Source organism: Lichenostomus cassidix, chromosome 5 (genome assembly GCF_008360975.1).
Source record: "Lichenostomus cassidix isolate B80296 chromosome 5, HeHo_3.0, whole genome shotgun sequence".
NCBI classification, from domain to species: domain Eukaryota; kingdom Metazoa; phylum Chordata; class Aves; order Passeriformes; family Meliphagidae; genus Lichenostomus; species Lichenostomus cassidix.
In genome coordinates this window covers 24,562,694-24,574,667 of record NC_139486.1, presented here as the reverse complement: position 1 = coordinate 24,574,667, position 11,974 = coordinate 24,562,694, and positions in this window count along the sequence as shown.

Genomic DNA, 11,974 nt, shown 5'->3' with positions numbered 1-11,974 from the left:
GGAACAATAAACCCAGACATTAATTTATACTCGTGCATTGTACACTGTTCCACTTCACCTTTTCACCCTCTGAACTGATAGTCACATAAAATCTCATTCTTCTCTAATGTAGGAAATATAGTTCAACCCACATGTAAAAATCTGCTTGACTAGCAGTTTTGTTTGACCAACAAAATAATTATTTTCTAAGAGATACTTTAACCAATTGTGATATATTTAAAATCCTGTTTTAACTTGCAAGAATAGTGGTACGTTAAACTCAGTGTCTGCTACTGTAAGATATACAGGAGGTTTCTAGGAAATAAGCTCTCTTTTACCTAGGCTAATATATTTATGGCTTGTTTTCAGCCATACAACTGCCTTTAATTTTCTGAGGATGAAAAATAAGCAAAACCCAAGAGATTTGCTGCCTGAGTTTTAGTTATAACTTTTGTGCTTGAAGCTGGTGAAAGCAGCTGGATATATATCCAGCTACTCATGTAGGCAACCCTCTCTGCTATCCCCTAAATTAATTGTGTAACCCAGCTCCAATCATGAAGTCAGATAAAATTAATAAAAAGTTTTTCAAGATGTGAGTTGTGTAGCATGAGATGAGAATGTAAGTTCAGATACACACAGAGAAAGCCCATTGCTCATCCTGGTAAATAGCATACATGCGTCAATAAATTTAAATAGGCATCTATCTTTAAGAAAAAATAAGGTAATAAGTGGGGCATTATGTAAAAACCTTCAGAATTCATCACGAGTGTAAAAAGAAAATGTTTTGGAGAACACATTTGTTCCTCGCTCTTCTATGTGTTACTGACATTGGCTCTAAATAGAGCTTATTCAAGTGCCATAGAAAGATTTGCTTTGTTAATACATTAATACATTAATGGGTGTGTTTGCCAGAATCAGGTGGAAGTTTCTATGTGTGAATGTCAACTTACTTGACAAAAACTTACAGCTGGATGATTTGAAGTTTATAAAACAAAGATGATTATTTCTTTTTTAATTTAGGCAACATTTCTCCTGATTTTACTATATAACTAATCATTATCACTTGACTGTGCAAAGTATCTTTTAAAAAAACAATCCATAGAAGTATGAATACATCTTTCATACTTTTAAATGAAATGCTTATGCTGGTTTATGGTAAACTTTCTCAAACTTCAGGAAAATTCCAGTGCAGTCGTTGAGCAAAAGCAAATTACACCCAAGAATATTCTCACAGATATTAAAAATAATTGCCTTTCTTCAAAAAAATTTCAAGCTTGTGCCAGGAACAAAATAAATATCTAAGTTACATTTGGTGCAAGTGGTCCTTCCTAAATTAATCATCAGAGATACTCAGTCCTTTATAACTTAATCACTTCTTCATCTTATATTTATTACTTCACAAGGTTAGTTTTCTTTTACAGACGATCTTATTGCTGAATCAAAGGCTTAATTGAACTCCTTTTAAAAAATCATGATTGTTACCATAAAATCATGCATCCACAGTAAGTGTGTTTATAGAGAACTTACAGCTTTAAATTTCACTTAGAAAAAAAAGCCTTGTACTTTTCTGCAGGTTCTGAATGCAGATTTACTATAAAATAAGTGAATAATAATACCAGGTTATTTTGGAAAGTGCTCTTTCATGCAATCCCTGCATTTAGCACAATCCCAAAATGGCAGCCCAACAGGTGGTCCTTTCATAGCCTTCAGCCCAAACAATCGGGACAAAAAGGACACCAAGAATCGAATGTTCTTCAGGATTTAAAAAGCTGTTCACTTCCCTTTGTTCATTTTCAGATTTAGCCATGTTCATTATTGTTGAGCCACAAATGCAGGACATTCTTTTTTGACATTTTGCCATAAATAGACACTGACTGGGGCTGACTAGCCAGCTAGCTGCTTTGTCACATGCAAGCGGAAACTACTTCACAAAGCAAATGCATTCCTGTTGCCTCAATGGCCCCGGCAAGCACCGGTTGTGACATGCGGCAAATCTGGCAAAGTCTAGGTTAACAAAAGTATGGGTGACAAAGGCTGAAGTTTCTCTTCCTATATTTCCCTCCACAGTAAGTATTTCATTCTGGCCTAATGAATTTGCCTGGAAGACTGGGTGTCACATTGACAGCCTCTTGAATGTCTGAAAATATACTTTTGCATTGTGGGCTCCCTTTGGAGGGAACAGTTAGTTAACTAGTAATGACAGACTTCAGGGGTGAAATCTAAGATGAAACACTTGTTCCTCAGTATTTTAAAAGTTGTGAAAGTTTCTCGTTACAGTGATCTCAAGCTCAACATCAGTAACAAAAGATGGGCCAGTCCTGTGGGTCTTTAATGATGCAAGGAGCCCTTACAGCTGCCGTCCCTGTGCTGCGGGGAATTACACAAGTAATGGGCATAGGAGCACTGATCAAGCTGCTTCCTTCGTGTGTAAAGCCCTTCTTCATAAAAGGCAGAGCTATAATAGTAAATAGTACCTAACTGTTCAAGAATAGTAAGTGAATTTATCTTCAAACTTTTAAATTGCCAAGTTAAGTCCTCTTCTGCTTCTGTGTATTTTAAATTGAGTACACACTGTAGTGTGGTTTTTTGTTTGTTTTGTTGTGGTTTTTTTTTTTTCTTTGTCTTCGTTTGTTTTTTGTTTTGGTTTTTTTGTTGTTGTTGTTAGTTTGGGGGTTTTTTGGTTGGTGGTTTTTTTTACATCTCCTGCCAAATTCAAAACTTCCAGGGTCTTCCACTGCTATTACCTTAGAGATTTTCCAATGCTCATCTGAGTCCAGGGCTTCTGACACACATCCAAATGTGGATGAGACCTGTGTTTGTAACCTGGTGTGTGGAAAGAAGGTTTGATACTAGACCCTTGTTAACCTGTTAGACTGAAATTAGACACTGTTAACCTCTCATTTTCAACATTAAATTTTCAGTGGAAAATGTGACTTGCTTCAAACTGTCTTAAGAAAAGATAGGTTGCAGCTAAAAAGAAAAGAGTATTACATTTTTATTTTAAAACATCTCTATGTGCAGAATTGGTCATAAAAGTTAAAAAATATATTTGATTACTGCTGATAACAATTCTAGTACAGTCAAGGAAATATGTGTGTCTCAAGCCCTACTGCTGCCAAAAGCAACAGCACTGTGTGGAAAAAAACACCATTTAGGTACAGACACAGTCTTGACTGTCAGTAATGTAGGAGCTATGCTGAGGAGTGAACTTTCCCTCTTCAGTTCAAAAACCTGAAATCAGGAATAGAAAAACTCATAGTTAAATAGGTTAGTTAATGAAGTTGATGTTCATTGCTGTTTGTCATCTGGATGTTTGGCTCATGGTTTACCTGAGCTCACTGTGTGTTGAGGAACCAGTTTATAAATGAATTAAAGGACAAAAGGTGTTAACAACCTGAAGATACTTGGGCAAACCTCTTCATTGCTGGTCTCCCCTTCCAGGGAAAATACCCAGTGGGATGTTTTCTTTGCAAACCTTCACAGAGGGCTGAGTCCTCATGGTGTTCCTCCAAAGCAGGAGGCTCCAGCCTTTCTTTGTAGTACAAAAGCAAAATTATTCAACTTTTTAATATATCCATTTAAAATCCATTACCCTCATAGATTGCAGGGGGAAATCAATTAGTAAAATGTTTAGGCAAAAACCAGTCAAAATTGTTATTGGGCACTAACTGATGAATAAGCATTGTAAGAGGATTTTGCCTTATTTCAACCATGAAGTACACAAAGACCAGAAAAGTCAGCCTGTAAAAAAATACAGTAAAATTACACAATAGAGGGATTTGATGCTCTTTTCAGTCTTATCTCTATTTTTAATTTTATCCTAGTTTTACTATAATTCCAAATGTTCCTAACAACTATCTTAAATCAAGAGAACTTTCATTAATAAAATGATTTTATTAATGCACACACTTTTTCATAACAAAATCCAAGTTTCAAGTTAAAACTCTTGGAAAAAAATAATTCCCTTTGTCTGGGAGTATGATTTAATGGAAGGAAAGTAGGAGTTACAGGATGCAGAGAAACTTCACTAGAATATATCAAACAGCACTGGAAGTCAATTAATGAGGAGGCAGAAGCAGGGAAGCATCCAGGTTTACCTCTCTCCAGACAGCAATAAATCTCTTGCAAATTTAGCTGTCAGAAATGATTGCTTTGTTTTCGACAAGTGGCATTACTTCCTCTTATACTGGAATTAAAATTGATTGAAATTGATTCATGACTTTTCAATATTTCCCACACCCCTTCATTCCTTTCAATTTGAAAACATTATTTCTCTGAAACAAGCCCAGATAAAAACAGCATATCTGTTTCTGGATTTTGTTTTGGTTTCTTTCTTTGAGACATCTAAGTATTAAGATGAGAAGCTGGTAATTAATTTTCCTTTAAAGAAATGCTTTCAGCAATGATGTCTTCCTAAGGGAATGTGTTTTTTTCAAATTGTTTTTTACTGATTTTTTTAGGTCAAAAAACAGGAACAGAATAATTATAAATTCTCAAGCAGCCACATAGAGTGGTTCAAATCAAAACAAAAGTTTTGCTATGCTGCTTGGCAGGATTGCTCCTGCTTTCGGACTCACCTGGAGGAAGGGCAGTGAACAAGCAGCGATGCCAAGTGGGGGGACTGGCCCAAGGAGGGGGGCCAAGAAGGAAAAGAAGCTTGTGGCAGGCAGGGACCCACAGGGGAAAGCAGAGTGCACTGGTGGTTCAAGGAGCTTGTGACAACATTTCGCGGTGAAACCGCCTGCACACACAGCTCTGCCTGCACTTCTTTGGTTTCAGCAGCTGTAAAACTGGGCTTGTTTGGATTCAGCTGCAGGACCAGTTTACCTAAAGTCTTGCAGCAGTGGAATACAGTGTAATTCAGGTGCCTTTACACTGTAGCATTACTAAGAAAAGATCATATTGAAAAGTCTGCTTGTTCTTGCCCCAGATACAATAGGTGAAAGAACCATTTTAAGTGCAGGACCCAAGTGCATCCTGAACATTTCTTGATCTATCATGACGGTAAGACAGCTGTTTTTTATGATCCCCGTTTACCTGCAGGGAACTGAGGGATAAAATCTGGAAAGACCAATAGGCTTGCACAGAGCTTCACCAGTAAGTTAAGGGTGGGGAAAGCACCAGATCAGTCCATGTTAAATCTCAACAGAGAGGTGTAACCATGATAACAGCTTTTCTCCCAGAATACAGAAATTTGTATTTAGACTAACTGAATTCTTTGGTTTTCATTGTTTCTACCCCCTTGTAGTTAAGGCCCTTGCTGACTTCAACTGTAGAACCCCACAAGAAGCCAGGGTGTGTTGCTTTAAAAGTGAGACCAGCATGTCATCCATAAAATGCCACACTGGCAGCAGTCCAGGGACTTCCCTTATCCCAGTGGGCTTTTTCCTGTGTTCCAAGCAGCAAATAATGAGAAGATCACCAAAAGCATAGCAGAAAGGAGGAGGACAAGGGCGGTAATCTGAGGAAGGGAGAGCAGGTGGGAAAGGAAGCCATGATTGCATAGTTAAATTGTCAAGAATGGGAGTGACTAAAATAAATACAAAGCAGCTGGAGTCACAGGGAACATGCTGGGAGAGAGTGAGAAGGATGGCAGCATTTCTTTCTTGCCATGAAGGTATGCCATGTCTTTGGTGATTAGTACCTACTAAACCTGTTTTTCTAAATCTTGCTGTTGTGATTTTTTTCTCTCAGAAGGACACAAGCAAGCAATATTCACTGTTGCCACAAAGTAGTCTTTGGATGACTGACACAGTGAAAGGATATAACAAATATTTTGTAATCAATACGTTTTATTGAATTACAAAAATGACTATAACAATCTCCATAAAAACTATATTGTGAAGCTGATTCCTTTCTTAATTAACCCTCCAAGAGCCCTGAACCCTTGTTATAAGCTGCAACATTGATATTACTTGAGAGAAAATTGGCACCTGAAGCCTGTAGCAATTGCAAGGAAGAATCATGGAGCTCTGTGTCGCTAGGAGTCAGAAACACCTTTTTCTGAGAGGTTCTGAGGGACTAATAGGCTGGTTTTCTTCTGCACAGAAACAGCTCTCCTCTATGCATTTAATGACCTGATAACCTTTAGACTTCTGGGTGTCTGTGCAGCCTGCAGCAGCAGCAACCTGTCAGAGTCATGTAACCAGAATTGGTTCCTTCCTCTCCTGTCAGACTGCTTTTCTTTGTTTTCATCTCCTCTGTGCTAACAACCCTTCTGTGCAGCATCCTGCAAGGTCAATCTCTGGCACTCTCCTTTGGCACATCTTGTAACACCCTGGTCTCTTCTCTACCTGTATAGCTATCTATGCTGGGTAAGTGTCTTCTCTTCTGCAGCTCCAATACCTGGAACAACCTTACTTTGTCTCATGTTGACTCTCTGTCTTGTTTCAAATTGCATTTGAAATAACTTTTCACCTTTGCTATATCTATTTTTTCTTCACTGCTTGCTTGACTTGTAATTGCATTAGAGGCCTCCAGTGAAACACTTTGGCACAGCAAAAAGACAAGTCCATATACACACATCCTGTATTAAAGTGGAATTTGAAGGCCAGAAGGGTTTTGTTATTTGATACACATTGTAAAACCAAAACAGAGATAAAGCACTCCCTGCAAGTGTGAGTTAGGAACTGATGCATCCCTCAAGCCAGTGTTGGAGGGTGTTTCTCCATGGGTAAGAGGCAATTAGCATCAGCGATTTTTCATTTTAAAATGAAAAACTCTCTATTTTGCAGTGTTTTTCCTCCTTTGCTGTTTGGAACATATATTAATGAAGAAATATGAGTGTGAGAGGATAAGCTCTCTCATCTCCACTATGTAAGAAATGGTTTTGTCATAAGCTAATGCAACGTGTCAGTGAAGGTTTTCTGCTGCACTCAGGAATTCCTGTGCTGTCTCACATTAAAGTGTGGTAGATAATTCAGCAAGTTGCACCCTGTCACTGATGTTAGGGGCAGTAGAATCTGCTTAGCTGTGTAATCTGAACAGGCTGCCTACCCTTGATGGCAGTTTAGTTTGTATTGACCAGATGGCTCTTTCTGCCTGCATCTCCCATATTGTGATGCTATACTTGTGACAACAAATTCTGAAAAATTAATGCATACGTGAAGGCAACAATCCATATATTTTCTTTCTTTCATGAGTTTTGTGCAAAAACTGTAGTTCAGGTTTTGAGCTTGTTTGATGCAACATACCTTCTTGGCAAGAGAAGCATCTGGTTAGCTTCAGCAAACACAAGGTGTATGAAATTACCGGCATAAAGTGTGCCACTCATTACTGTAATAACTCTGCAGACATCTTGCTTTCTTGCTAATACACAGACAGGTTAAATGCATGAAGCTCCAACTACATAAAATAGAGGTTAGAGGTCTAGGAAATTAAGGGAAGTTTCTTCATTCTTTGAATGATTTAGTTGACTCAGGATCTGGGTCTGACAACAATTCTTCTGTATAAAAGTAGCTACAGTGGGGGCCTTTCATACTACTCCCCATGTACTCAGAAGACTCGGAAATATAACAGAGCAAGAGCCAGGTTTACAGACCAGAGCTTGGGGAAGCCTTGCTCATGCTTGTGTTTTCAGTAAGAGATGGGAAGCAGCTATCCAGACTCCATTGGCGTTGGCGACTCAAGGGGCAGAGACAGTTTCCATCAAATGCAAAATTCTGTATGTATAAACTATGTATGAAATGATGTGGCATACACATATGCAGCTGTATAAGAGACTAAGTATTATAGAGTTAGAATTATCACAGAACAGGCTACAGAGGCATAGCTTTTATTCTCTCACAAGTATTAGTAGGTGTATAATTCTAGTTTTGAGCCAAATGAGTTTGTGACAATTGATTTAGCCTGGCTGTTGCTACAAAACTTCACAACAGCATATTGTAGAACCGGTGAAAAAGGTCATAATTAAGTAAGAAATGTTATTATATTTATGTATAAACAACTTATTTGTATTCACAGTAGATTGTCTCCACAAATCTATTCTTGTCTCAGAGCCAAATAGAAATTTAATGTCATTGTTATGTTTAGGTGAACATCACGCTCTTATATTCCCCTCTGTTTGGCCTTGAATAAAAATCAGAGCAACAATAATATAAATGCTATGAAAGTAGTCATGAACAGTAGCCCATCTGTACTGGACAGAATTCTACAAATCAATTAGATGGTCATAAAAAGCTAATCAGATGTGGATGAATCAACTGTGGAAATAAAATTGATTGAACTCTTATGTTTATTGTTCATGTATAACCCTTTTTAATAATCAAGATGGGTAAATTACACTAATTAACCTTTAAAAATTTAGATGATTTCTAAATAATAGCTTCAAACAATGCCTATTCTTTTCATTGTCATTTTTAAGTGTTTTGTCCGTGACAAGGCAGTTTCATTAAACGATCTATAGAGGTAGTTGTTTTAAGTTGTGCTTTGTTTTTTCTTATTTCTCAATCATTAGATTTTCTACAGTATATTCTCCCACCTCTCCCCCATAGAATGTGAAGTCAGAAGTAGTCAAATGCAAATATCCTAGGAAGAAATGTCAAGAAAACTTGTCTCCTGGAGATCACTTGATTTGGGTCTCACTGCGTTTGGGTGGGATGGATTACCTGACATGTCATCAAACCCTCTTCCTAACCACAGAAGCTCCTTGTCTGGGCTACTGCAACGCTGGCAGCAAAGGCAATGTGTAGCCCAACTCTTTTGGACAGGTTCCCTGGATCCTGAGCAGCCCACAGGGCTCGGAATAGTTTCATTCACTTTGTACCACGCTTTGAGGTAGTGAGCAATTGTGAGAGGAATGTGTGGATTCCTGTTACAGCATGGCCAAAGAGAGATCCCTACAGCTACAGAAGCCTGGAACGCTTGACAACTCTTCAACAGGAAGGATTAGGGAAACCACTCCATTTTATGGGGAAAGGGAAAAGGTATCTGTAAAGGAATCTTTCTGGAGACTTTTTATTACCTCTTCAAAGCCCTCTCTCCAGGTTTTCATTGAGGAGAGGATGGCTCAGCATCTGTTACGTAGAAAATGCTTTGTTTATTCTCATTGGTGCAACTCATTTGTAAACTGATCAATCAAAAATTTGCTTTTAATCAGTATTTTGACTACTAGTCCTTCAAAAAATTAATCTTCAGCATTCTGGGGTTAAAATTTCTCAGTATTGTTATACGGTCTTAATTAAAACAAAAGAGATAACTTGTGCTGTATTAAATAAATAAATATATAATCCAGGACTGATCACAATACTTTGGATAGAATGGTGAATGGTTTGAGTCTTCTAAATTACTGATATTACCTGCTGATATGAGGGCTGTTCAAAAGGGCACTTCACTTTTGGGTTTATTTATTAAAATCCTGCACTCAAATGTAAGAAATTAGCCTCCTAGAGATGAATCGCTCCCAACTCAGGGGAGCCTGAAGCAGGAAACTGATCATGCACACATTGCAGAACTGCACAGTTACACAAGCTCCAATGTTTTACTACATCTCTCACACAAGGTGCTAAATAGCAATGTGAGACAAATATTCTCAGCATAATAGTGATGCTCTTAGACATTTTCCACAAATAATTAATTTATAGTGCTGTACAATTATCCTTTTTATCTTGTACCTGGAAGCCCTTAATATCTGAGGTGCAATGTGAAACACAGGCTATTAGACTCTGCCAAAACCTGGAAAGATCAATAGATCAGCTTTCATGTAAGCATAAATAAGGAGACAGAATTTTATATGTCAATTTTATATATTGAAGCTGGGATTAAAGTATGTCTTGAGTTCTTGCCCTGGAAACAAAGTTATCCTTTCAGTTCTTGGTTGCCTACAGGGATTTTTAGCATTCCCTTCAAAGCATGCACCTTAAAAACACCAGGGCAGAAGAGATGCAGCTCAGGTAAGTGCCTTGGCAGCCTGGAATGCTATGCAATCTCTCTCCAGCAGGACATACCGTGGTCAATCTCTCTTTTCCAGCGAGTTTACAGCACAGTAAGATTGCAGTTGTTAATAGCATGGAATAGCTGTACACTCAAGCAATGATAAGCCTGTTCTGGGTAGGTTAATTAAGAAATGAAATTCCTAATTGTGTGGAATTTTAATTGGACATGTGTGGGAAAGGTTTGCAGAATTTCATCTGAACAGTTATGTTCAGTGCAAATTTTCCCCCAGGGGAAAGCCTTCTATACAGAATTAACATTGTGTAACCCAAATCTGGGTGGTTTTTATCTACTGACAAGTTTGGGGTTCACATTTTCCTACGAGAATTGCTTTTCTTACTCTTGTGTGACTTCAGTAACAAATGGCATTTGTACGACTGATATCAATAGGATTTTCACTACTGACTGAGGGAGGTGGGGGTGGGTAGTGATGCTGAGATCTCCTCTCAAATGTCCACATGTTGAAGGTGAAACAGACTTTAAATAAACAGCACACTTGCTTGTAAACCTAAATTAATGAAGAATCTGCTCAATGCTCATAATTTTAATAGCAGTGGGCTTGCTCAAGGACTGAGATACCATCTTACAAGAAAACCAGAAGAAAATTTTCTCAAATTACTTGCAAATTAAAGAGCTCTGAACTGACAGTCAGGCAGAAGGCTTGTTGCTGTACAACAGATGTTTCTGCCATGCTGCAGACAAGTAGAGGTGTCTCCACAAAAGCACTTGGGTTCTTTCACAGGCAAACTTCAGAGAAATAGACTGGTGGAGTCACACTCGTCCATCCCTGAGAGAAATGCAGCAGATGGAAGCTTAGCAAGAGTCAGCGGAACCCTGAGCCTCTTGCCATCAGGCAGAAGGAGGGGACATAAAATATGGGGGTAAATGGAAACAGGGCCCTGTTTGGGAGGCAAGAGAATCCCCTCCCAGCCTCTCTTGCCTTCTCAGGTGCACTTGTGGAATGAGACTCTGGAACCTGATAATCAAGGACATGATAGTGAAGGTGAAGGTCAGGGTTTTGCCCAGAGCAAGTCTGTCGACCAGATACATTCCAACTATGGGTTTTAAGAAAGAAATAAGGGTCATGGTTGTAGTGATTTCCTTCTCAGGGAAACTGAGGGCCCTGTATGGTGGCTGGATCATCCTAAAGTCTGCTGCCTCCCTGGGGTTCAGGTAAGAGATATTACCAGGAGATGAGAAACATTTATTACTCACTTCTGATTGACTGGGTCATCTGTGATGAGGTAGAGAAATTCTAGGGCAGTTAAAAGGGACCTCGGGATGCTAAGACAACTGGTTAAAGTGATAGGAACACAGGTGGTGTTTTCCTCAATCCCTCCAGTAAAAGCAAGGAATGCTGAAAGGAACAGGACAACCCACCTGATCGACATATGGCTTAAAGGCTGGTGCCACTGGTGGAATTTTGGCTTTTTTGATCATGGGATTGTTTATATGGCACCACACCTGCTGGAGATAGATGGGGTTTGCCTGTCTAAAAGGGAAAAAGATTAGGTTTGAAGAGGGAAGAAGACCAGGCTTGCTAGAGATGAGCCTGTGGGCTGAATGCCAACATTGGGACTGAAATAAATAACCTAGCTGAAGTGCATCAGCACCAATGCACACAGCATGGGTAACGAGCAGGAGGAGCTGGAAGCCACTGTGGAGCAGGAAAGCTGTGACACAGCTGCCATCATGGAAAAGTGGTGGGAGGACTCATGTGACTGGAGCTCTTCCTATGGGACAGGTGAGAAAGGAGAGGCAGTGGGGTGGCTCTGTACATTAAGGGAGCATTTCGACTGCACAGAGCCCAAGTCAGTGACAATATGGGTCAATGCCTACAGGTGACAATCAGGAGGAAAGCCAACAAGGCAGATATAGTGGTGTTACACACCACCTAGCAAGGATGAGGAGACAGCTGAGGTATTCTATGAACAGCTGGCTTATGTTTCACAACTGCTAGCCCTTGCTCTCGTGGAAGAGTTTAACTTGTGGGATGTTTGCTTGAAACTCAACAGTCTAGATGTTAAGGCACATCAAGATGGTAAATGCTTTCTCTGCTTTTGCT